The sequence below is a fragment of the Megascapheus bottae genome, chromosome 2 (assembly GCF_031878675.1).
Source record: "Megascapheus bottae isolate mThoBot1 chromosome 2, mThoBot2.hap1, whole genome shotgun sequence".
Classification (NCBI taxonomy): domain Eukaryota; kingdom Metazoa; phylum Chordata; class Mammalia; order Rodentia; family Geomyidae; genus Megascapheus; species Megascapheus bottae.
This window is the reverse complement of record NC_143510.1, coordinates 1,475,641-1,499,711: the sequence shown is the minus strand read 5'-3', so window position 1 is coordinate 1,499,711 and position 24,071 is coordinate 1,475,641. Positions and strand designations below refer to the sequence as shown.

At 42.3% G+C, this 24,071-nt stretch overlaps 1 protein-coding gene across 1 annotated transcript in view; it reads left to right on the top strand.

Annotated features, from left to right (window-relative positions):
* The window catches only part of Tmtc1 (transmembrane O-mannosyltransferase targeting cadherins 1), a 123,254-nt gene that overhangs the window by 41,831 nt on the left and 57,352 nt on the right, over nucleotides 1-24,071 (top strand). The window lies entirely within an intron of this gene.

The following is a 24,071-nucleotide window of genomic DNA, read 5'->3' as shown; positions in this document are numbered from 1 at the left end:
TGGTTTACCCAAAGTGCTTTCTGTTTTTAAAAACTTGTAGCTTGGATATTTGTGTATGAGATATTTCTACTGTCTCCTCCCTTTCTCCATCTTCTCTCTCTCCCTCCCCCCTTTCCTCTCTCCTTTTTTGGTCCTAAACCCAAAAGCTTGGGTTGTCACTTGGCTTTTTTACTAAAGGCTGCACTCTACCACTTGATCTACAACCCATTTCCAGCCTTTTTTGCTGGTTAATTGGAGGTAAGAGTCTCCTGGACTTTTCTGCTCAGTCTGGTTTCAAACTGCCATCCTCATAGCTCAGCCTCCAGAGGAGCTAGGATCTAGCTCTGTGTTTGTTTGGTCAGTCATAGGACTTGAACTCTAGGCCTGAGCATTTCCCTGAGCTTTTCAGCTCAAGGCTACCGCCCTACCCCTTGAACCAGAACACCACTTCCAGTTTTCTGGTGGTTGATTGGAGATCAGAGTCTCACGGACTTTCGTGCTTGGGCTGGCTTTGAACCCTGATCCTCAGATCTCAGTCTCTTGAGTAGCTAGGAGTACAGGTATGAGCCACCAATACCGGGTATATTTATTTTTAAATTTCACTTTCTCAGGTAACATATTTACTCTTTGACTTTATTCTATAAAAACAAAGAGGTTCAGATTCAGATCCACATCATGTTTATTTCAGCTGTGTCCTTCCACAGGGCTCGGAGCCACTTATGTGGCTCACTTCCTCCTCGTGGGGCTCCTCTTCCTCCAGTGTGTAAGCCCGCTTACTCCCAGGGGACCTGTAGGAGGCCAGTTCTTGACCCAGAAGTGAGGAATGTGTGATGAGAGAGGGAAATCCCTTGAGCCTTTTAGACAAATATCCGGTCTGTGCCAGACCCCCACCCTATGCCCAGATTGTGAATTCCACCAGGGCAAGGTCCTTGTCATTTCTACTGTCCATTTGTGCCTGTTGTGGTCAACATAGGAAATGCATACAGAATGAATACAAGGAGCACAACCAGGATGGTGTCTCCGCCTTGGGCGCTGCAGGGAAGCTGTCATCAGCCCTCGCCTGGGAGAGGAGCCATCTCCTTCAGAGCAGCCTCAGTCCTGTCCTCAGCCAGCCTGAGCTGACCCCACAGGCAGGAATTCTGACCAGTACATTCCCTCATCTCCAGTCTCTCCCATTTTCCACTCTGTGGCTTGGGCTGCTCTCCATTGTGAATGGACCGGAAGCTAGCGGGTGGGGCAGCCATTGATCGGACCTCAGGCCAGCCTTCCTGTGAGGACCTGGGCAGGAACTTCCCAGGAGGGCAAAGAGGAGACTCACTGAGCACCCGGGAGCACTGCCAGAGCTCTTCACCATCCAGGGGCTCCTGATCCAGCAGGGAGACGGGGAAGGAAAGTGATTTTAACTGTGAAAATCACAGAAATGGAGGGACAAACTGGTACTTATCAGACACTATGTGGAAAATGAATTATACAATTTGTGGATGGAGCTGGGAGGGGAAAACTGGGAGAGTAAGAAAAGGGGTGACACTTAAAAATAAATATACTCTTTACCTGATTTAGGTAATGGTAAACCCTCTGTACTTTTATAATAACAATAAAAAAGGAAAAACATCATAAGCTAGGTGCTGTTGTGTGGTCCGGATCTCCAAATGATGAGACCATTTGGGTCGCGATTGGGAATGGAAAAGGCGTTTTATGGAGCAAGAAATGGCTGATGCAGCAGAACGACATCCGAGGCTGGGATCTCAGAATGCAATGCAAGGCTGTCTCTGGGGGGTCCTTTGACCCTGGAAACCACGAGAATTTCCCCTCCTGCCTAATTAGGATGTTTTTCTTGTTTCTTGGACCCCTAGAAAACAAGGCAGGAAACAGGTCAGAAGCCATTTGGTAGCGCAGTAGTTGTCTCCTGGGTGGTGGTGTGTTGGGGAGTGGGCTGTGTGAAATCACAGAACATTTTTTTTGTAAAGGATATGGCTCCTTACCTTCTGAAAATACCTAGTCCTCTACAGCCAGCATCTTACAGGGCAAAACAGATTGAGAACAAGAACCAACTCAAACCAAGTGTAATAAGGATGGCTACAGAACTTTATGGTAGGGGCTAGCTAGAACACTTTTAGCTTCCATCGATAGAACAACATAGGCATTACAAACAACATTAGAACAAATTAAAACAATAACTTGTTTACCCCATTTCTGTGCTAGTGATTCAGGCTTATCATCTTATCTACTCAGGAGGCTGTGATCTCAGGATCAGGGTTTGATAAGCCCGGGCGGGAATGCCCAGGAGACTCTTACCCTAAAAGATCTGAACATGTTGCTGTGGCACAAGAGGTAGAGCACTACCCTTGAGCACAAAAGCTCAGAGACAGTGCCCAGGCCCTGAGTTCAAGCCCCAAGACTGGCACAAATAAACACTAACAAAAACAAAAATGTATTGATGGCAGGTGCTCATGGCTCCTAGCTACTCAGCAGAAAGCTGGAGTGGAGCTGTGGCTCAAGGAGTAGAACATCAGCTCCACTTCAGTTTTCTGGTGGTTAATTAGAGATCAGAGTCTTAAGGACTTCCCTGCCCAGGCTAGCTTTGAACTGTGATCCTCAGATCTCAGCCTCCTACGTGGCTAGGATTGCAGCTGGAGTTGTTTTTTTTTTTTTTTTGCCAGTCCTGGGCTTGAGCTCAGGGCCTGAGCACTGTCCTTGGACTTTCTCAAGGCTAGAACTCTACCACTTGAGCCTCAGCACCACTTCCGGCTTTTGTCTATGTATGTGGTACCGAGGAATCGAACCCGGGTCTTCATGCATGCTAGGCAAGCACTTTAACCACTAGGCCAAACTCCCGGCCCGCAGCTGGAGATTTTTAAGGCCCGTCCCTAGCATTCAACAGCCCTGCAGTCCCTGACTGTAAATGCGTGAGACCCTTCTTGCTGTGAGTGGTGTGAGCCTGGACTTAGGGGGCCATGTATGTTAGTTCTTTGGAACCTTTGTAATTTTCCATTATAAACTGCAATCTTACTGTAAAGAAGCTTCTAGCATCTAATAAAGCTCTTCCTTCTTTGAAAGGGGTTTCAGTAACAAAGCCAACTTACACTGTGTGCCAGTGCTCTCCCATTTCTCCCTTCTAGTTCTTCTCTTCAGCATCTGCCTGTCTCTGTCTCTCTGTGTCTGTCATTCTCTGTCTCTGTCCTTTTTTTCTGTCTATCTCTCTATGAGTGTCTTACGTTTGTCTCTGTATCGCTGTCACTCTGTTCCTGTCTCTTTGTCTCTCTGGTTTTTTTCCTGCCTCGTTGTTTCTGTTTCTATTTCTGTCTGTCTGTCTGTCTGTCTGTCTGTCTGTCTGTCTCACAGTCTCACAACAAGAAATAGAGAGCAACACTGTTGTCAGGAGCAATAGTGAATGAATGGAAAGTGCTGGGCATTCGTTATTACCACCACACAGAGTTCAGTGTTTAGGGTCCTTTGTTTTCTACCTATAATTTCCCTCTTATCTTTAGCAATATGCAGAATCACAAACTGCATTGGAGAAAACCTGTCTGGACGCATACCAAGCTTTTTTTTTCTCTTTTCTTTCTCTCTCTCTTCCTCTTGCTTTGATCACGCAGTGCTGTAGCTCCATCAGTCATACCCCAAGTCTTGATAGATGCTGAGCTCCAATGCCAGTAGGTTCAGTGGTTTCCTTGCTAGATTTTGACATGTGGGGGGATTTAATTGCATGTGAAGATGCTGTCTGCCTAATAAGGATAGGGCAGCAGAGTTCTACTCCTGCTGTGCCTAGCAGAACCTCCCAGAGGCTGGGAGAGAAGATCACATAATCCATAGCTCCTAACTACATTGCTACAGTATGTGCAAAAGACCTTTTCTCTTTCCTTTTCTTTTTGCCAAAACTGAGATTTGAATTTAGGACATTATGCTTAGCTTGCTTGCTCAGCTGGTGCTCTACCATTTGAACCATGCCTATCATCTGGCTTTGTGCAGGTTATTTGGGCAATGGGAATCTTCTGCCCAGACTACCTTCCAGACATGATCCTCCCGATCATAGAGCCTCCCGAGTAGCTGGGATGGCAGGTGTGAACCGCTGGTGCTTGGCTAGTGAATTAACAGGAGCCAGCCTGTTGGGATTTGGGACTGAAAGTGTGGCACCTCAGATATGGTTATTAAGCTGGTGGTAAGTGTGAGGAGGAGACAGGATGGCTTCCCCAAAGATCTGGAAGAGACCTGGGGCTGATTACCTTTGTAGAGGAGCACCACTGTCTGCCTTAGTCACCTGTTTCATTTCCTGTTAACCTCAGAGATGCAGACAGGGAAGAGCACTTTATTAAAAAATCCAGGGAGAGCTTCCCTGGGGTTGAATTAAGGTGGGGAGAGGATGTGGAATCTTGTGTTAGTAACAGTAAATATTGAGTTTAAATGTCCCTGTGGTCTCTAAAGGGCAGATATCATGTGAATTGCATTTGTCTTAGAGTCAAGCTACTAATTCGGATTGTGTGCTGAGATCTAGGGTACTCTCATGAGACAGGCTGCTGCTTCTGAACTTAAACACTGCTTGCCCTCTGTATCTCTGGTTCAGAGGCCCAGCATGGCTCTCCACAGATATTTCAGAGGTCTGAGAGCTTGGGTGGTGTCTCTAGAGTCTGCATTGTTTTCCCCAGAACAGTCAGGGAACTAGAACACCTGTGCTTTTTAGATTCAGCTCTACCCAAGTGCTTGGTTGCCGCTGGCTCTACCCTGTGAATCCTGAGATCCTAGCTGCTCAGGAGGCTGAGATCTGAGGATTGTGGTTCAAAGCCAACCCAGGTAGAAACACCTATGACACCTCTAACCATCCAGCAAAAAGCAAGAGGTGGAGCTGTGGCTGAAGTGGTTAAGCACCAGCCTTGAGTGAAAAAGCTAAGGGACAATGTGCAGGCCCTGAGTCCAAGCCCCAAAACTGGCTCTCTCTTTGTTCAGATTTAGAAGTCAGTATACAGTTTTCCTTTAAGCAGAAAGCTGGGGTTCAGGGGTGACTTTTTGGAAGTGTCATTCCTAGAGGAAAAAGATTAAAGATCAGAATTTGAATAATGGCTTTAAACAGGTTTTAAATCTTGTTTTTTAATGTGTAAGTCCAGTGATAATCTGAAAATGCTACTTTTCAAGAATTGAATGATGTTTCAGTTGACTTATGGACTAGTGAATCAAATAAGGATCTCTGAGCTGGGTGCCTGTGGCTCACATCTATAATTCTAGCTGCTCAGGAGGCTGAGATCTGAGGATCTCCCTTTGAAGCAAGCCCACACAGGCAAGGCCATGAGATTCTTATCTCTAGTTATTGAGCAAAAATGCTCAGGGACAGTGCCCTGAGTTCAAGCCCCAGGACCAGAACAAAAACTATCACCACCAAAAACAATAGCATACTTCTTAGGGAAGTATCTTGTCTCTGTTGGGTATATGATTAATTATGAACTAGAAACAGATAATATGTGGGTTTTTTTTTTTTTTTTTGCCAGTCCTGGGCTTGGGCTCAGGGCCTGAGCACTGTCCTTGGACTTTCTCAAGGCTAGCACTCTACCACTTGAGCCTCAGCACCACTTCCGGCTTTTTGCTATGTATGTGGTACCGAGGAATCGAACCCAGGTCTTCGTACATGCTAGGCAAGCACTCTACCACTAAGCCAAACTCCCAGCCCAGATAATATGTTTTGCAGTTCTTTTGTTGTTGATCTAGTACAATGTTGTATAAACATGATTAATCAATAGTATTTTTTTTTGATGAGCTGATAATTCAGAATGAGAAATTACCACATTAAGAATGTGGCAGAAACCATGCACTGGCTCATGCCTGTAATCCTAGTTAAACCAGAGACAGATTTAAGGTTTCCATTCAAAGCCAGCCCAGGGAAGAAAGTTATAATGAGATTCTTATCTCTAGTTAGCCACTAAAAAGCCAGAAGCAGAGCTGTGATGCAAGTAAAAGAGTGCTAGCCTTGAGCAGAAAAGCTGAGGGACAGCCTCAGATCCTGAGTTCAAATCCCAGTACAGCACGAAATATAACAACAGGGGGCTGGGAAGTTGGCCTAGAGTGCATGCCTAGCATGTGTGAAGATCTGGGTTTGATTCCTTAGTACTACATACATAGAAAAGGCCAGAAAAGGTGCTGTGACTCAAGTGGTAGAACTTTAGCCTTGAGAAAGGACAATGCTCAGGCCCTGAGTTCAGGCCCAGGACTGGCCAAAAATAAAATAACAACTCTAGCCTTGAGAAAGCCCAAGGACAATGCTTAGGCCCCAAGTTTAGGCCCAAGACTGGCCAAAAATAAAATAACGACAATGTAATTTTTAGTTTTATGTTTGTCTTTATTTTATCTTTATCTGTCTTATTGTTGATTATTTCTTTCTTCTTGTTCCATATAGCTAAGTATCATAATATGTTCAAAAGTCTAGCCCTTTATCATTAATCTACAGGGCCAACTACGATTGTCATAAATGAAATTGCTACATATAAAAGCTAGTTCTGCCTTCTCTATTATATTCCTTTGTCTTTGTGTGACTGTACAGTCTCATTTCTAGCCTTAAAATAATTTTAACATGTCATAGTAATTGCTCTATAATTCTTTATAGTTGTCTCAGTCATTTTATAAACCTTTACTGTTCTATTAATATGTTAATAGCTTTTACTGAAATTACATTGAGAATTTTAAGAGAACTGACATCTTGGTATTGAGGGGTTTTTTTGAGTTTTCTTATAGATAAGAAATTATCTACATCTAATTAGGAAATTTGTGATGTCATATAAAGTTTTATCATTTTCTGTTCCAAGTTCACTTCTTCTAGACTCTTTACCTTTTGATACTCTTAGAAAAGATACTGTTTAAAAATCATATTTTCAAGATTTCCATCTTAGTATATAGAAATAGTTGATATTTATTCTTTAAATTTATTCTTTAAATTCTCTGCTTTTCTTGAGATAATTGGTATATTATTAACTACATGTTCTTCTACAGTTAATCATTTCATTTCATCTAATATATAATATCTCATAATATATAATATATTATTTTTTGCTGTTGCCTGGGGCTTGAACACAGGTGTTGTGGTTTCTTGTGGCTTTTTTGCTCATGGCTATTGCTGTACCACTTGAGATACACCTCTGATTTCTTTTGTAGAGTATTTCTTTTTCATAAGTACCTGTCTTGGCTTAGTCAAATAAATTATTATGATTTCTAAACTTAACCATGTTCTTAAGCTCTAGGTATGAGCATTATTGTATTAATGATGATTTGTTAATGAATAATTTTTCCAAACAGTATTAATGTGATGTGTTATAATGCATTGAGGCAACATAGTATAGAAGCCTGAATAAGTGGATTCAAATTCTTGTTATAACTCCAGCTGTTCAGCATCTTTACCTACTTTGCCTATGAAATTGATTTTAGAAATAGTATTAACTGAGGCACTTACTGGTGCTTCATGTCTGTAATTCTAACTCATCTCCTATTAACTAGTAAAGAGACAAAAGTGGAGCTGTGACTCCACTTGTTAGAGCAGAAAATGTGAGAGTGCAAGGACCAGAATTCAAGCCCCAATACCAACATAAAAATAAGTAAATAACAATAATAATATTAATCAAATATAAACATTGTGGTAATTAAATGAGTTAATATATGTAAAGTCCTTAGAATAGTTGCTGTACCATGATTAATATTGCCTAGGTATTTATTATTTGGCCCACTGAAATCCATCTCTTAATGAAATGAGTGTATGATTAAAAAATTAGTTCATCTTTTATATGTTGACTATTTTTTCTTGCTGAAATGCAGCTGGGTTCCATATCAATTTTCCATTGGTATGCTTACAGTGAAAGAAATCTCTTTATATAGATGTGTAGATGACATTGAAGAAACCCATCATTTGAATTCTTTTTGGATTCGTTGCCAAAAAATCACTTACTGATCCTCCATAAAGAACATTTATTCATAGCCTCTTGGTAAATGACCCCATAAAAGGCAACCTCAATTTCGTTGAAAGCGAATTGAATTGGAGACCTCCTTGCACATGATTTTGCTCTTTAAATCTTTTTCTGTCTTTCCTTCTTTTTTTTTTTTTTGTCGGTTGTAGGCCTTGAACAAGGGCCTCAGTGCTGTCCCTGAGCTCTTCAGCTCAAGGCTACCACCTGGGCTGGCTTTGAACAGTGATCCTCAGGTCTCAGCTTCCTGAATGGCTAGGATTACAGGAGTGAGTCACCTGCACCCAGCTAATCACTTTCTTTTGTAAACAGAATAATAGCATTTCTAATTGTGCCTTTTTGGGAACCCTGAGAAAATATACCACCGTAGACTGGTAGACTATTGCAACACAAGGAAGGTAGGAATTCTTTTACAAGAAGTCTTGTATATCTGTAGACTCAGCTTCTTCATAGACAGAGACAAGGAGTGTTAGGAGGCAGCCAGCGCAAAGTTAACGTGAGATCCTATCTGAAGAACAAAACCAAAAAGCAAAGAATGATGGGCATTATTTAAGTGCCTCAGGGTAGAAAACTTGCCTAGTAAGCAGGAGGCCCTAAGTTCAAATCTTTAGTATCTTTCAATGAATGAGTGAATGAGTGAATAAGTGAATGAAACATAAAGGTGCAAGTGGAAACAGAGAACTTAGCTTTTTTTACTCAAGCCTGATATTCTGCCACTTGAACCACACTTCTACTTTAGGCTTTTTGATGGTTACTTCGGAGACGAGAATCTCATGAACTTTCTTGCCCAGGCAAGAACTGTGATCTCAGCCTCCTGAGTAGCTAGGATTACAGGTGTGAGCCACCAGTGCTCAGCCAAATTCTGTTTTGAATAGACAGAGACGTGTCTCTGTGGCAGGGTGAAGTGGCCTCAGAACCGGGCTCTGGGGTCACTTCTGCTTGGTGGTCTGCCTCACACTGAGACTCCCACACTGTGCTTCTCTTTCTCTGTGGTGATGAGATGCTTGTTCTGTAATCACATACAGCTTCAGGACTTTGATTGTATTTTATCTTCACTCTACCAATAAGCCCGGATAGCCACCTCCAGAAATCTGTTGCACAGATTAGAAGAAAGAATAACTATTAAAAGCCTTTTTTATATTTTATATATGCATACATATAAAATGTTTCTAAAAATATTCAAGCATTGGATAAAAAACTAGGTTCAGTTCAGATTTTATTTTATTTTTTTTTGGTGCCAGTATCAAGGCTTGTTCTTAGGGCCTCCTGCTCTTACTTTGCTTTTCTACTCAAGGCTGGTGCTGTAGTACTTGTGCCACAGCTTCACTTCTGGCTTTTTGTTGGTTAATTGCATATTTGAGTCTTTCAGATTTGTCTGCCTGGGCTCACTTGAAACTGGGATCCTCATAGCTCAGTCTCCTGAGTAGCTTGGATTACAGCCATGAGCCACCAGTGCCTGGCTTGTTTGAGGTTTGAATGTCTTGTGCATTCACTGAAGTTTCATATTTGTCACCTACCATGGCAGATATTATTGGTTTCTGTTCTCCCTGTCCTCTACTCTCTTCTTCATGGCAGCTGCTTTTAAGCTTGATTTTTATATTACACTTTTCTTTTCAACACACACACACACACGTACGTGCGTGCGCCAACAAAATAGTATTACTGAAAGCACAGCACAGTTTACCCCAAAATATTCAAGAGGAAATGTCATTGACTTGTTCTAGCTTTTTAGTAATTGTTTCAAGGACTATCTGCTCCGAAGTGGCTTAAGATGCTTCGAGTGAGCATTCCAGATGAAAACAGCTGCCAGTTGTGCTATGGTTCCCTCTGCTCAAACCACATTGCCTTCTAGGAGCCACAGCGTACACAGAAACAACTGCCTCCCAGTCCAGACACTGACCATTGTAAGTTAGAATGTGTTACCTTCCTCGTTGGCACTGTCACTCAAATAAAAGCCAGAAATTAGTTGAAATCAGAGAAGAAGTGAATTTGTGATGTGTGGATGGGCAGAAGGAAATGGGTGCCATTTCCAGTTTTCTGGTGGTTAATTGGAAATGAGAGTCTCATGGACTTTCCTGCGAGGGCTGGCTTTGAACATTGATTCTCAGATCTCAGCCTCCTGAGTAGCTAGGATTACAGGTGTGAGCCACCGGCTCCATGAAACTTAACTTACAGCTAAACACCAAAAGCCATAAGTGGGGCTGTGGTTCAGTGTGGTAGAGTGAAAAACCTCGAGAACAGTGCCCATGCCATGAGTTCGAGACCCCCCCTTCTCCAATGACAGCAAAAACAGGGTCTGGGAAGCTGGTGGCGGGGCAGGACCGGGAGACGCAGGTGAGCAGGATCAGTCTGCAGCCCCACTGATGTCTAGTGATTGAGTTATCTATTTCTAGTATAGAGTGGAGATTTCCTTTGTGGTGAACATTTTTCTTCCAGAAGGGTAATTTCTAGTCTGTTTTTGAAAGATTTTTTCAGTGTCTGCAGTTTCTCAAAATAACCAGCTCAAAATATTCTCTATGCCAAGAGAAAGGGTATTTTGGGGTGGCATATGCTGGTTTTCTATACTAGCAGCCAGTGACTTGGAGAAGGCTCCTCCCAGAAAGCTGAGCAGTGGAACAACTGTCAACTCAGAAGATGTAGAAACCCTGTGGTGACAGCTTTGTCCTGTCCCTAGCCTCTGTCCAGTCCAGGCTGTCAGCTCCCCCCTCCCCCTCCCCCCCTGCTGTGGGATGAGGAGCCTGCAGTTGTGTCAAGGCAGTACTTTGTCCTAAATACTTCCTTTTCCAGGATAAATATTTTCATACTCTTCCTTTGGCTTTTCTTGGTATTGCAGTTTCTAAATTCTCGTATGATTCTGGGTTACTCTCCTTAGATATGCTGAGATCCAAGGAAGGGACCTGCTCAGAGTTGATGTCCATTAGAAGCAAAGTAGAATCAGCACTCTCCTCCTTATAGGTGCTGTTCTCTTGGTTTATGTAGCCTCACCAAATCTTGCATAGGCCTGGCCTGGTAGTTGATGCCTGTAATACTGGCTCTGCAGAAGGTGGAAGTAGGAGGGTCACAGTCGGAGTCCAGCCCAGGCAAAGTGTACACCCTGCCTGAAGAATAAACTAGAGGTGTGGCCTGAATGATAGAAAAAGAATATGTTCTCTTCTAGAAGCATCAAACCCAGCAGAGGAGCCTCAGGAAGTGGGATTTGCAGATAGTTCACTGTTTTAAAATTCTCCCCACTGCACATGCCAGAGAGAGTTCTATTAACACAAGATGGCATCTTGGGAAGTGAAAAAGACCAGATGTGGAAAACAGCCTTTTTAAATATAGTTCTGCAAGTTTTCCATATGTCTAATTTGTTTCAATTACATTTTGTAGTCTTTACAAACAGCACAATACAAATAACACAAGGTTATTGCAGCGCTGGTTGGTTTTTTTTTTTTTTTGGTCAGTTGTGGGGCTTGAACTCTGGGCCTGGACGTTGCCCCTGAGCCCTTCAGCTCAAGGCTACAGTCCTATCCTTGGAGCCACAACCCCAATTCCGGTTTTCTAGTAATTAATTGGAGGTAAGAATCTCACGGACTTTAGTGTCAGGGCTGATGTTGAACCCTGATCGTCAGATCTCAACCTCTTGAGTAGCTAGGATTACAAGCATGAGCCACCGCACCCTGCACAGTGCTGTTTTTGTCGTGGTGGAGTGCTGTTATGTCTTGTTGGCTTTTCTCAGATGCACCCAAAATCAATGTAAAGTTCTGAGAAAATCCTAACATTTTTGACAAGTAAGCCTTGCAAAGGCATTGTGCATCAACAATTGCTTTGTGATTTCATCCCCAGGAAGGGTCTGGGCAGCAGACCTCACTTGTATTCTGTTAGGCAGTGGATCGTAAATCATGAGACCATCTTGTCCCCCTCGTCTGCAGCACAGAGCAGGGCATTCTTGCCTTCCTGAACTGACCATCTTGGGAGGTGCAGCCTTGTGCATAGAACCCAGCTGGACAGCTCCTAGTCTGTATGGTTGATGTATAACCTCACCTATTCAAAGTCAAAATGCTGCCCCCCCCTCCCTTTCATCCCGGGAAAGCAGCTGGAGCGCCCTGGAGGGACTGGCCACACACTGATTGTTGACAACAGGAGACAGGAGCCCTGCAGGTCTGGTTGTTAACCTTTTGTTAACCTTCTCCTTCCTGCCTCAATCCCGACTTCAGAAATAGGAATTAGACCTCAGGGGTCCAGTTTACACAGAACAGTGAAGCTCTGTGATGGCTACTCACTGACTGCCGAGACATTAACCTGGCGTCAGCAGTGGTGCAGTAAGAGAAAGACACCCATGTGTCTATTTCAACACTAGATAATCTCAGATGTGACTGTATCTGGTGAAATCAGCCGGAAGATGCATCTCTACCTGCTAGTCCAGACAGTTTAGCTATAACTGAGAAACAGGAGCTTACTTTATTTATGGGATCCTTCCTTCCTTCCTTCCTTCCTTCCTTCCTTCCTTCCTTCCTTCCTTCCTTCCTTCCTTCCTTCCTTCCTTCCTTTTTTCTTTCTTGTCACTACTGGGACTTGAACTCCGGGTTTGGACAGTATCCCTGAGCTTTTTCACTTAACAGTAGGACTCTACTACTTAAGCCACAGATCCACTTCTATTTTTGGGGGGTGGAAGAGTCTTACAGAGTTTCTTTCCAGACTGGTTTTGAACCTTGATCTTCAGATATTAGCCTCCTGAGCAGGTAGGATTATAGGTATAAGCCACTGGCTCCTGGCTTATTTATGGGATCTCTCCCCCAACCTTCTGGGCCTGGACACTGTCCCTGTGCTCTTCAGCTCCAGGCTAGTGCTCTACTACTTGGAGCCACAGCACCACTTCCATTTTCTAGTAGTTAATTGGAGGTAAGTCTCATGGACCTTGGTGCCTGGGCTGGCTTTGGACTGATACTCAGATCTCAGTCTCCTGAGTAGCTTGGATTACAGGTATGAGCCAGCAGTGCCCGGCGTTTATGGGATATTTTATCTCATATCTCTAGAGCAGATATGTCAATTATTAATAAGTTAATAAATCCGCAAATGAAAATAATATATACCTTTTAAAATAAGTAATGTTAAATTTGTACAAAATGTCTTTCCATAAATCAGGGTTTTTTCTTCTTTTTATTATTATACTTTGCCCTAGTAAAATAAGGATCTACAGTAAAATATTAATGGTTCTAGGAAATATGTATATGTTTATTATGTACATACCTTAAACAGTTCTATTTTTGGCTGAACTCAGGGCCTGGGCACTCAAAGCTAACACTCTACCACTTGAGCTACAGCACCACTTACAGACTTTTCTGTGTATGTGATACAGAGGAATTGAACCCAGGGCTTCGTGTATACTAGGCAAGCCCTCTACCACTGTGTTGTACTTCTGGCCCAATAGTTCTTAACAGCATATACACACGCACTTTTTTAACTTAAAGAATTAAAACCATTGCTGGATGAAACCCTAGTAAACCTTCAATTTTTAATCACAGTAGGAAAAGTAAATGAGTAAAAACTGGTTTCTAAAAACTGATAGTTGTGCTGGGTGTGGTGGCTCAGGCCTGTAATCCTAGCTACTCAGGAGTCTGAGCTCTGAGGATCAAGGTTCAAAGCCAGCCCAGGCACAAAAGGACCTGGGATTGTTATCTCCAATTAATCTCTAGAAAATGGGAAGTGGGGCTTGGCTCAAGGGTAGGGCAGTAGCCTTGAGCTGAAGAGCTCAGAGACAGTGCTTAGGCCCACAGTTCAAGCCCTGTGACCCATCAAAAAAACAAAAACTGATAGTTGTTTGGTGTAAGTTGAAATCCTGATACTTGTGGATTCCTAAATCTTCCATGTCAATGCACAACACAATGTTTAAATCATGTAAATTAGCTCAGGCTGAGAAGTCGGTGAGACTCCTTTTCCAATTAACTGGCAAAAACAAGAACTGAAGACATGGCTTAGGTGGCAGAGAGCCAGCCAAAGAAGTCAGTTACACAAGTGAAGGGGTCTGAGTTCAAGCCCTAGTATCAGGCCTCCCTGCAGCCCTGCCATACACAATGAATACCTCTTTTGTTTATGTTGGTATGAAAACACATTATTAGGGAGGGACCATGTGTGATAAGTACTGCATAGTGCCATGTCACCAGAGAGAAGAAATGCCATTGATGTTAATGAGGTGACCCTTGACCTTTGCTGGCCTCTCCATCTATCATTCCTAGCTGATATGAAGACAGGCAGTAAGTATGTTACCTTAGATTCCTAGTGCACACATTGAGTAGTTGGGGTTCAATGCTTTGGGGTTTTCATTTCTAATTTAGGTTTGCTTTAAAAAAGGTGTCGATCCTTTCTATTCTCCCTCAATTTGGGGGATACTGGGGTGTGAATTTAGATGAGGTACTACCTGAGCCACAATCCCAGCCTCTCCCCTGCTTGTCTTCAGGGGTTTTGTTTTGTTTTGTTGGTCATATACATCTCATTTTTCCCCTCTCCCCACATCCTGGCCAACTTCAGCCAGTCTAAGAGTGGGAATCTTCCTACCTAGGTCTCCTGGCAGCTGTGACTACAGGCACATTCCATACCATCCCCAGACCTCAGCCTCCTGAGTAGCTGGGATTACAGATGTCAGCCGCCAGTGCCTGACTCATGAAATCACTCTTTCTGGAAAAGACATACTCCAGTGCATCTCTTTTGGAAACATACCACTGGAGAGCTATAGAAGTCATGGAAAATAACTGCTATAAATCAGAAGAGAGTTGGGAAATCGTAAAGTACAGTATGCACCCTTGCAGCTGGCTCTGCTCCAGTGACTGGGATTTATTCCTGTTATGGGAAAGATTTCTTTCCCCCTTCCCTACAGGCAGCAGTCAAAGCCATCACAGTTCTCCTTCCCCAATTTAAGTTGAAGATGCTGGTTAGAAACAGTGAGGTAGAGGGGCCGGGAGTTTGGTAGAGTATTTGCCTAGCATGCACGAAGACCGGATTCAATTCCTCGATACCACATACATAGAAAAAAAAAAAGGTGGAAGTGGTGCTGAGGCTCAAGTGCTAGAGATCTAGCTTTGAGAAAGCCTAAGGACAGTACTCAGGCCCTGAGCTCAAGCCCAGGACTGGCATACAAAAAAGAAAGAAAGAGAGAAAGAAAAGAAAGAAAGAAAACAAACAGTGCGGTAGAGCAGAGCGCCCGTGGCTCACCAGCTACTGGGTCTTGGTGCATGCTAGGCAAACACTCTACCACTAGGCCAAACTCCCTGCTCAGCCAGGATAGAATTTTGATAACCTTTATGCCTGGACTAACCTCAAACCAGGCAAGCCTCAAACCTCAATTCCCCAATTTCTGCCTCCCAAGTATCTCTGCCAAGGCGTCCTAGTGTATCTCCTATTTCTTCCTGTAAAGGTTTCAGGGTATCTGCTTATGCCTCAAGGTCTTTGATCCATTTGGAATTCATTCTGGATCCAACTTTACTTTTCTACAGGTGCTTAACCAATCTGCCAGCACCACTTGTTGAAGATGCTGTCTTTCTTCCATGCTATCTTTTTTGTTCCCTTATTGAAGATTAGGTGGCCACAGGGTTGATTTCTGGGTCTTCAGTTCTATTCCATTGGTCCTCAGGCCTGCTCTTGTGACAGTACCAAGCTGTTTTGATTACTATTGCTCTGTAATAGAATCTGAAGTTTGGTATTGGTATTCCTCGAGTGCTGTTCTTTCTGCTAAGGATTGTTTTTGCTATACAGGGTCTTTTATTATTCCATATAACTTTTTGGACTGCTTCTTGTATTTCCTTAAAGAATAACATTGGAATATTGATGGATATTGCATTGAATTTGTAGATAGCCCTTGGCAGGATTGCCATTTTCATGATGTTAAATTCTTCCAATCCAGGAGCATGGGAGGTTTTTCCATTTCCTTAGTTCTGCTTTAATTTCCTTTTTCAGGTTTTTAAAGTTGTCATCATAAAAGTCCTTTACATCCTTAGTTAATTTCTTTGAGGCTATTGGAAAAGGAGTTGCCTTCCTGATTTCTGCCTCGCTCTTCACATTGCATACAGGAAAGCTATTGGTTTCTGAGGCTTAATTAGAAACCCTTTTTTGGTTTTTCAAGCAGTGACTACAGGTCACCATGATTGTGAAGAGTCACATGCATGGCTGTTCACATACTCTGGAGGATTGAATGGCCAAGCCACCAGTGGTGTGTCTTTCCCGTCCCTTCCCATCCTGTCCACCTCCACCCGTAAGTGAGATAGAGAATTTGCCGCCCAGGAAGAGAAGCAGCAGTGTTGAAGCACCGAAGCAATCTGCCTGTGTGAGGTTTCCTTGCAGCATGGCTTTATTTTACATCAGTGATGAAATCCAGATCATTGTGGCTTCGAAACAGTTTCAGTTACTTAGAAGCAATTTCTGTTCATTGCTGACCTTGGTATTTAAAAGCAATTGATTAGACTGGTAGATGAGGTTTCAGAATATTAAAGAAGTATTAGTTCATTAAATTTCTACAATAGTGGAAGGAGAGAACTATGAAAATAACTCATCCAGTGAGATTAATTTGCATGCCATATTTGTCCTGCTGTGGTTCTGTGTATATTTATTACAGATACTGTATGTGTGAAAAGTTGCAGGGCAAAGTGCCTGCAGTGAATTGGCTCATTAGTTCTGCTCAGATATGGTAAAAACAACAACAAAAAATCAACAACAACAAAATCGGCATAGATGGGCTCAGGCAGCTCATGCCTCTTACAATAGTATTCTAGCATTCTAGTTTTCTAGCTGCAGAAGAGGCTGAGATCTGAGGATCAAGGTTCCAAGCCAGCTCAGGCAGCAAAGTCCATGAGATTCCAGTTAACCACCAGAAAACCAGAAGTGTAGCTGAGGCTCAAAGTGGCAGAACCCTTGCTTTGAGCAAAACAGCTCAGGGAGAACACCCGGCCCTGAGTTCAAGCCCCAAGGCTAGTATACCTACACACCCTACACACAGAAAAGCAGACAACATTAAACAGATCCTCAGGAATAAAGTAATGTATGCTGCAAATTTTATTTTATTTGTATTTGTCAAAGCCTCAGTTCTGAGGTCTGTTAGATTGGCTAGCTAAGAAAGAAAATAAGAGGCAAATAAGTTTATTTTCTTTTTTGATTAAATGTTTATTATTATCAATCTGGTATATTAACATAAGTCAGGTATAAATAATACATTTCTTTTTGAACAGTGTTACTCCTTCCCTCACTCCCTTCAAAAATCCACAGCTCTCCACATCTGGCTTTTTGGTGGTTAATTGGAGACTAGAATTTCGTGGACTTTCCTGCCCAGGCTGGCTTTGAATCTTGATCCTCAGATCTCAGCCTCTAGGTTTTTTTTTTTTTTTTTTTTGGCCCCCTTCTCTTTCTTTCTGGCCCCGCTCGCTCCGGTCAGGCTCGCTCCCTCACGCTCCTGGCCCCACTCGCTCGCTAGGCCAAACTCCCGGGCCCCCTCAGCCTCTAGGTTTACAGGCGTGTCACCCTTTTCCTAACTCTCAGTTTTTCCCTCCTGCCCCCACCCACAAGTTGTCTTTATTTCTACCGTGTGTGTGTGTGTGTGTGTGTGTGTGTGTGTGTATTCTGTGTATATTCTGTGTATATTCTGTGTGTGTGTGAGAGAGAGACAGACAGACAGACAGACAGAGACAGAGAGAGATAGAGGGAAAGAAAGACATAAAGAGTAGGAGGGGGAGGGAGGGAGGAAGAGAGCGAGAAAGGTTTAAGTAAATGTTTCTTAGTAACTAATATGACAAATAAAGAGGTTAAAATTTTGGTGAACAATTTTTAGACCTATTGGGTGGGCACTGAAAATCTGTTGGGGTTTCTGCATGAGAACAAAGAAATGCACCATTATCTGCTTAGAATACTTGGGTCTTTCCCTCTAGAATCTTCATTTGAATATCAAATGAGACACTAAAGGTTGCCCCTTGTGAAATGCCTTTGCTTATTAAGATTTGGATGAAGCACTTTGTAAGGTCAAGAAGAATGCTTTAACAAGCTCATTTATAGATACTTATTCTTAACAAGTTTACAGTATTTTCTGTGACCTATCTCTGTTATGTTTTAGTTACCAGAAATCTTTTGTCTTGTGTTTCAAAGAAAAGTGGTTATTTTCAAAGTTGTCTTCTTTTTTTAAATATTTTTTTATTGTAATTAATCAAAGGGTTACAGGATATTTGCCAGATAGAAGGTGCATTAATTCACATACATTGATACCCTTTCACAATCTTGGTCCCCATTACCCTCCCCTCTACCCTCCCCATCTTGGTTTTCCCCCCTTCCCTATCCAATTTCAAATAACCAAATACAAATATATCCAATATATCAGATAACAAAGCGAGATACTATAACAATATGAGATAACTAAGGGACAGCAAGAGAGATACATTAAGGACAACAATCATTAGTTATATGGCTTTTGTTTCAATATCGTAGAGGTCCTTTCAATTAGCTTCATACTATTTGGCCTTATGTATCAAGGTTTTGCTCTATTGCAAATCTCTGCTATGAGAGCCCAAGGTTTCTACTGATTATGACAAATGAGGGAAACCATTGAGCCTGTGTTCCTTTGAGTCTGGCTTACTTCACTTAATATGATTTTTTCTAAGTCTTTCCATTTCCTAACCAATGGGGCAATGTCGTTCTTTCTCACAGCAGTACAGAATTCCATTGTGTACAAATACCACATCTTGTTGATCCATTCATCAACTAAGGGACATTTAGGTTGGTTCCATATCTTTGCTATGGTAAATAATGCTGCAATGAACATTGTTGTGCTAGTGGATTTAGTTTGTCCTTCTTTCTGGACGACTGGGTAAATGCCAAGTAGTGGAATTGCTGGGTCATAGGGGAGTTCTGTGTTTAGCCTTTTGAGGCACTGCCACACTGCTTTCCATAGTGGTTGAATGAGTTTGCACTTCCACTTACAGTGTAGTAGTGATCCCTCCTGTCCACATCCCCTCCAGCATCTGTTATTAGTTTTCCTGATCCCGACCATTCTAACTGGAGTGAGGTGGAATCTTAGAGTTGTTTTGATTTGCATTTCTTTTATGACCAGAGATGTTGAGCATTTCTTCATGTGTCTATAGGCCATTTTTGTTTCTTCTTCAGAGAAGACTCTCTTTAAGTCTTTGGCCCATTTTTTAATGGGATGGTTGTTACTTTGGAGATTAGTTTTGGAGTGATTCAATTTTTTGAGCTGTTGATATATTTTAGATATGAGGCCTTTGTCCGTTGTAGGTTTCCTAATTAATTTACTAGCTATGTCCTTTGCCATACAAAAGCTCTGCAGTTTAATGCAGTCCCACTTATCCAGCCTTTCTCTGATTTGTTGTGATTCTTGGTCTTTATTAAGAAAGTTTCTACCTGTGCCAAGGAGGCCCAGTGTATCTCCTATTCCTTCCTGTAAAGTTTTCAGTGTGTCAGCTTTTACCTCCAGGTCTTTGATCCATTTGGAGTTAATTCTAGTGCAGGGTGACAAAGAAGGATCCAACTTTAGTTTTCTGCAGGTGCTTAACCAGTTCTGCCAGCACAACTTGTTGAAGAGGCTATCTTTCTTCCATTCTATTTTTTTGGCTCCCTTGTCAAAGATTAGGTGGCCATAGGTCTGTGGCTTAATATCTGGGTCCTCAGTTCTATTCCATTGGTCTTCAGGCCTGTTCTTGTGCCAGTACCAAGCTGTTTTGGTAATTATAGCTCTGTAATAGAGTCTAAAGTTTGGTATTGAAATTCCTCCTGCGCTGTTCTTTCTGCTAAGAAGTGTTTTTGCTATACGGGGTCTTTTATTATTCCATATGAAATTTTGGATTGCCTCTTCTATTTCTTTAAAGAATGATATTGGGATATTGATAGGTATTGCGTTGAATTTGTAGATAGCCCTTGGCAAGATTGTCATTTTCACGATGTTGATTCTTCCAATCCAGGAGCATGGGAGGTTTTTCCATTTCCTTAGTTCTGCTTTAATTTCCCTTTTCAGGGTTTTAAAGTTTTCATCAAAAAGGTCCTTTACATTCTTAGTTAAGCTAATTCCTAGGTCAAAGTCGTCTTCTTATTCTGAAAGCTTTGAGTTTTTCCTTAGTATGTGATTCTAGCTAATACCTTTTGATATCACATAGAAAATTAAGTTAGGAATCACATGGCTCTTTATAATCCATTTGTGTAACAGTTCATGTAAGCAGAAATGATCTCTGAAAGAGAATGGGATGTCTGATATAATATCTCTTAAACCATCCCTATTTTAGAAGAGAATTATATTATCTGAGTACTTTTCTTCTTCACATTCTGTCTGCACCTCAAACTATGAGCACTTTGTATTTTGTACTTGCCTCATACTAGAAGGTAAGGAACATATAAAACAAGAAAAAGGATTGAAAAGAGGCAGGTAAAGATACTTAGAATTCCCTTTAGGCCACTAAGGCATTTATTGATCGTCTTGCTATATGTGTAAAAGAAAGGAAGAAATTCACATCACCCTCGTTAGGTAGACTTTACTCAAAGAAAAGTCGCCTATGGCAATAGATACATAGATTCCTGTGATGGAATTTTGTACTGGAGTGAGTTTGGACTTAATGCTGAATGTAGTGTGACCACATGTGAATTTAAAGCCAGGTAACAGGATGGTGGTATGGGGTTAAGGAAGTTGAGAAAAGGCAAAGAGAAACTGCAAGGTAGATAAGGATGGAAAAATAGCATACATATCATGAGGGAGACAGTATGTGGCCCACTAAGGCAGTTCTTGTTCCCATAATGCCTTGGGCTGCTGCTCAAAATGGCGCTTCTTCTTACAATGCCCTGGGCTGCTCCTGCTCAAAATCACGCTTCAGGAGTGAGGTCACATCTCGTGCACGGTCAGTTGGACTTATTTGTGTCCAGTGGCAGAGACCTATGAGGAACCAAGTTCACATGTGTCCCTTACTGACCAGTGGGCCCCTGGAGAAGGAGAATTAATACGTCATGAAGCCCACTTTCCTGGGGGCTTTCTGGACTTCAGCATCAGGATCCTTCCCACAGGGTCTGGTTTCTGCTCCAATTCCAGTAAACTTGCTGTGTCACTATACTCACTCTTTACCTGCACCCCTAGATGGCCGCAGATGGAAAATTACTGAAAGAAAATACTATGGGTAAGGAGGATTCTGGCTCAAGTGACTTAACAGGATCCTTGCTGGAGACAGGCCAGGGTGGTCAGGCGTTGCCAGGTGGATGGGGGAGGGGGAGGATCTTGATCAGATATCTGTGGTGAGCACATACCAAGTGGGAGAGGTTCTTGTTAAACGGACTTATCAGTGGTCACTTTTTATTAGCAAGTACACTAGTGGGCACCAGCGTTTCTGTAGCCTGACTAAACACTAACCAAGCAAACAGTCTCACATTATCAACTGACAGGACAAACAGAACAGTAAGCACTCATGCAGATCTCAGGATCCTTGGTGGACGATCTGAGGCGGCTAAGGTCTGCCAGTGTGATTTGAGGATAGAGTCACTCTGAAAGATGAACTTCAGGAAGAAGGCAAATTGTAGCTCTGAAAATCTGAAATCAATTGTTAATAGAAAATATGGGGTTGGTTCTCTTCCTCCTCCTTTTTCTCCTCCTCTTTCTCCTCCTTTTTCTTCTCTTTCTCCTCCTCATTCTCCTCCCTCCTCCTCTTCCTCTCCTCCATCTTCCTCTTCTTTTTTTGTACTATTCTTGGGACTTGAACTCAAGAGTCTGGGCACTGTCCCTGAGCTTCTTTTGCAAAAGCCTAGTGCTCTATTACTTGGGCTACAGCTCCACTAGTAGAATTTGTTTTTGCTTTTGGGTGTTTTTTTTTTGGTAGTTTATTAGAGATAAGATTAGGTAGAGTCTCCCACAGACTTTCCTGTCCAGGTTGGCTTCAAACCATGATCCTCAGATCTCAGCCTCCTGAGTGGCTAAGATTACAGATATGAGCCACTGGCTCTGGCTTTTTCTGTTTTTACTTTTTTTTTTTTTTTGCCAGTCCTGGGCTTGAGCTCAGGGCTTGAGCACTGTCCTTGGACTTTCTCAAGGCTAGAGCTCTACCACTTGAGCCTCAGCACCACTTCCGGCTTTTTTCTATGTATGTGGTACCGAGGAATTGAACCCGGGTCTTCATGCATGCTAGGCAAGCACTTTAACCACTAGGCCAAACTCCCGGCCCTTTTTCTGTTTTTAAAAAGAATATTATAGCCAGGCGCCAGTGACTCGCACCTGTAATCCTAGCTATTCAGGAGGCTGAAATCTGAGGATTGCTGTTCAAAGCCAACCCAGGCACAAAAAGTCTGTGAGACTCTTATTTCTAATTAATCACCAGAAAACCAGAAGTGGTGCTGTGGTTCCAAGGGTAGAGCACTAACCTTAAGCCGAAGAGCTCAGGGACAGCACCCAGGCCCAGAGTTCAAGCCCCACCACTGATCCTCCCCCCAAAATTATTATTACTATTAATTCCTAGTTTTGTTACAGTTGCATACGTCAGGCTATTGCACACAATGTTTCTTAATGTCACAACTTCACTCAGCCTTACTTTCCCCCTTTCACTCCTATCTGAATGTTATATATAAGTTCATTTTTTAAATGTAAACTGGCTATTATGACTGTCTTGTTTCATGGGGTGCAAAGGAGAGGATGTAGAGAATTCAGGCTGCTTGAACACTGTAGGAATCATAGGCTGCTGGACCTACTGGTTCTCAAAATAGGGCACCAGAGCATTTTGGCTTATTTTATCATTTACTGTGGTGTCAACAGACATAAATAGAATCTCAAAAAGTCTTATTTCTAATCTTCAGAGCTCTGTACCATCCCAGACTGTCGAGTAAATTGGTGTCTGAGCTTAACTGCTTGAGGAAATGGAATTTTAGCAAGCATTATGCCCTGGCCATAATTACTGAAAATAGCTATTATAACAAACTTTCAGAGAAACAAGACATGGGACTTCAGCTAAGCTGCACATTGAAAAAAATTAAACTCTGTTGTTGTTCTATAGAAGGAAACCCACTTCTAAACAAACAACAGAGTGAATCTGAAAAATGATCTTCCGAAGGCCAAGCACTCCAGGAAGCCCTTTGTCCATGTTTACCCTATCCCTGTCCTCCCTAGCTCCTTTTTCCTGCCTCCTCTGTCATTCATTCTCCTTGACTTCCTGCTGCCACTTACCTTGACCTTTAAATATCCAAGCTAGCCTAAAAATGATAGTTACCATAGAAACCAAACTGGGAGGAGGATGTTCAGCAGCGCTTTGACTTTTAGGTTTGCAGGCTTCTTTGACATGGAACGAACATCATAGCCAGTGACTGCCTGAGAAAAATACACAGATGCACGTGCAAGGTGGAAGCGTGCACATGCGCACATACAACTTGTGTGGAATCTCAGGGCTCCCTTAGGTTAACTTCCTGACAGAAGCTGTCTGTTCACCTGTGCTGTGGAAGGTAATAGCATCCCTGAGGTGGGACAGGAAAAGGATTAAAAGGAACGCTTAAGGACGGATCTAGTAAAAAGTTTATTGCTAGTTAGCTCTGTCTTCATTTATTACTAGTTAACTCTGTTTTATGTTTTGGGAACTCTCCATTTTTCCTATTCATTTAAACTTGGATAGCCAGATGTAAGCATGTGACACTTTCCGTATGTGTGTGTGTCCTAGGACTTGAACTCAGGGCCTAGATGCTATCCATGAGCTTTTTTGCTCCAGCCTAGCACTTTACCATATCACTTCTGGCTTTTTAGTGGTAAATTGGAAAGGAGTCTCAGGGACTTTTCTGCCATGGCTGGCTTTGAACAGTGATCCTCAGATCTCTGAGTAGATAGGATGACAGCTATTTCCAAAGATTTTTTTTTTCTTTTAATGAGACAAGAAGAGGAAAATGGAAATGAGGAGGGAGATACCTGCTGTTGAGTGAGGCTGTCATTTCCCCTCTCTTACAAAACAGTTGTTACTAAACTCAAGAATCACATAAATACTAAGTAGTACCCAAGGTGAATGTTTTTCCTGTGAGATTCTAAGGCACTCAGATCTTACAAAAGGAATCCAGTTCTACATTACTTTATCCAACATAGAAATGTCATTCAAATGCAGATTTTGAGATGCTAGAAGCAATTCCTTTGAGTAAAAATTGGATTAAAAGGAGTCAAAGAAAAAAAATGAAAAGGAATGGGAAAACCAGAGTATGTTG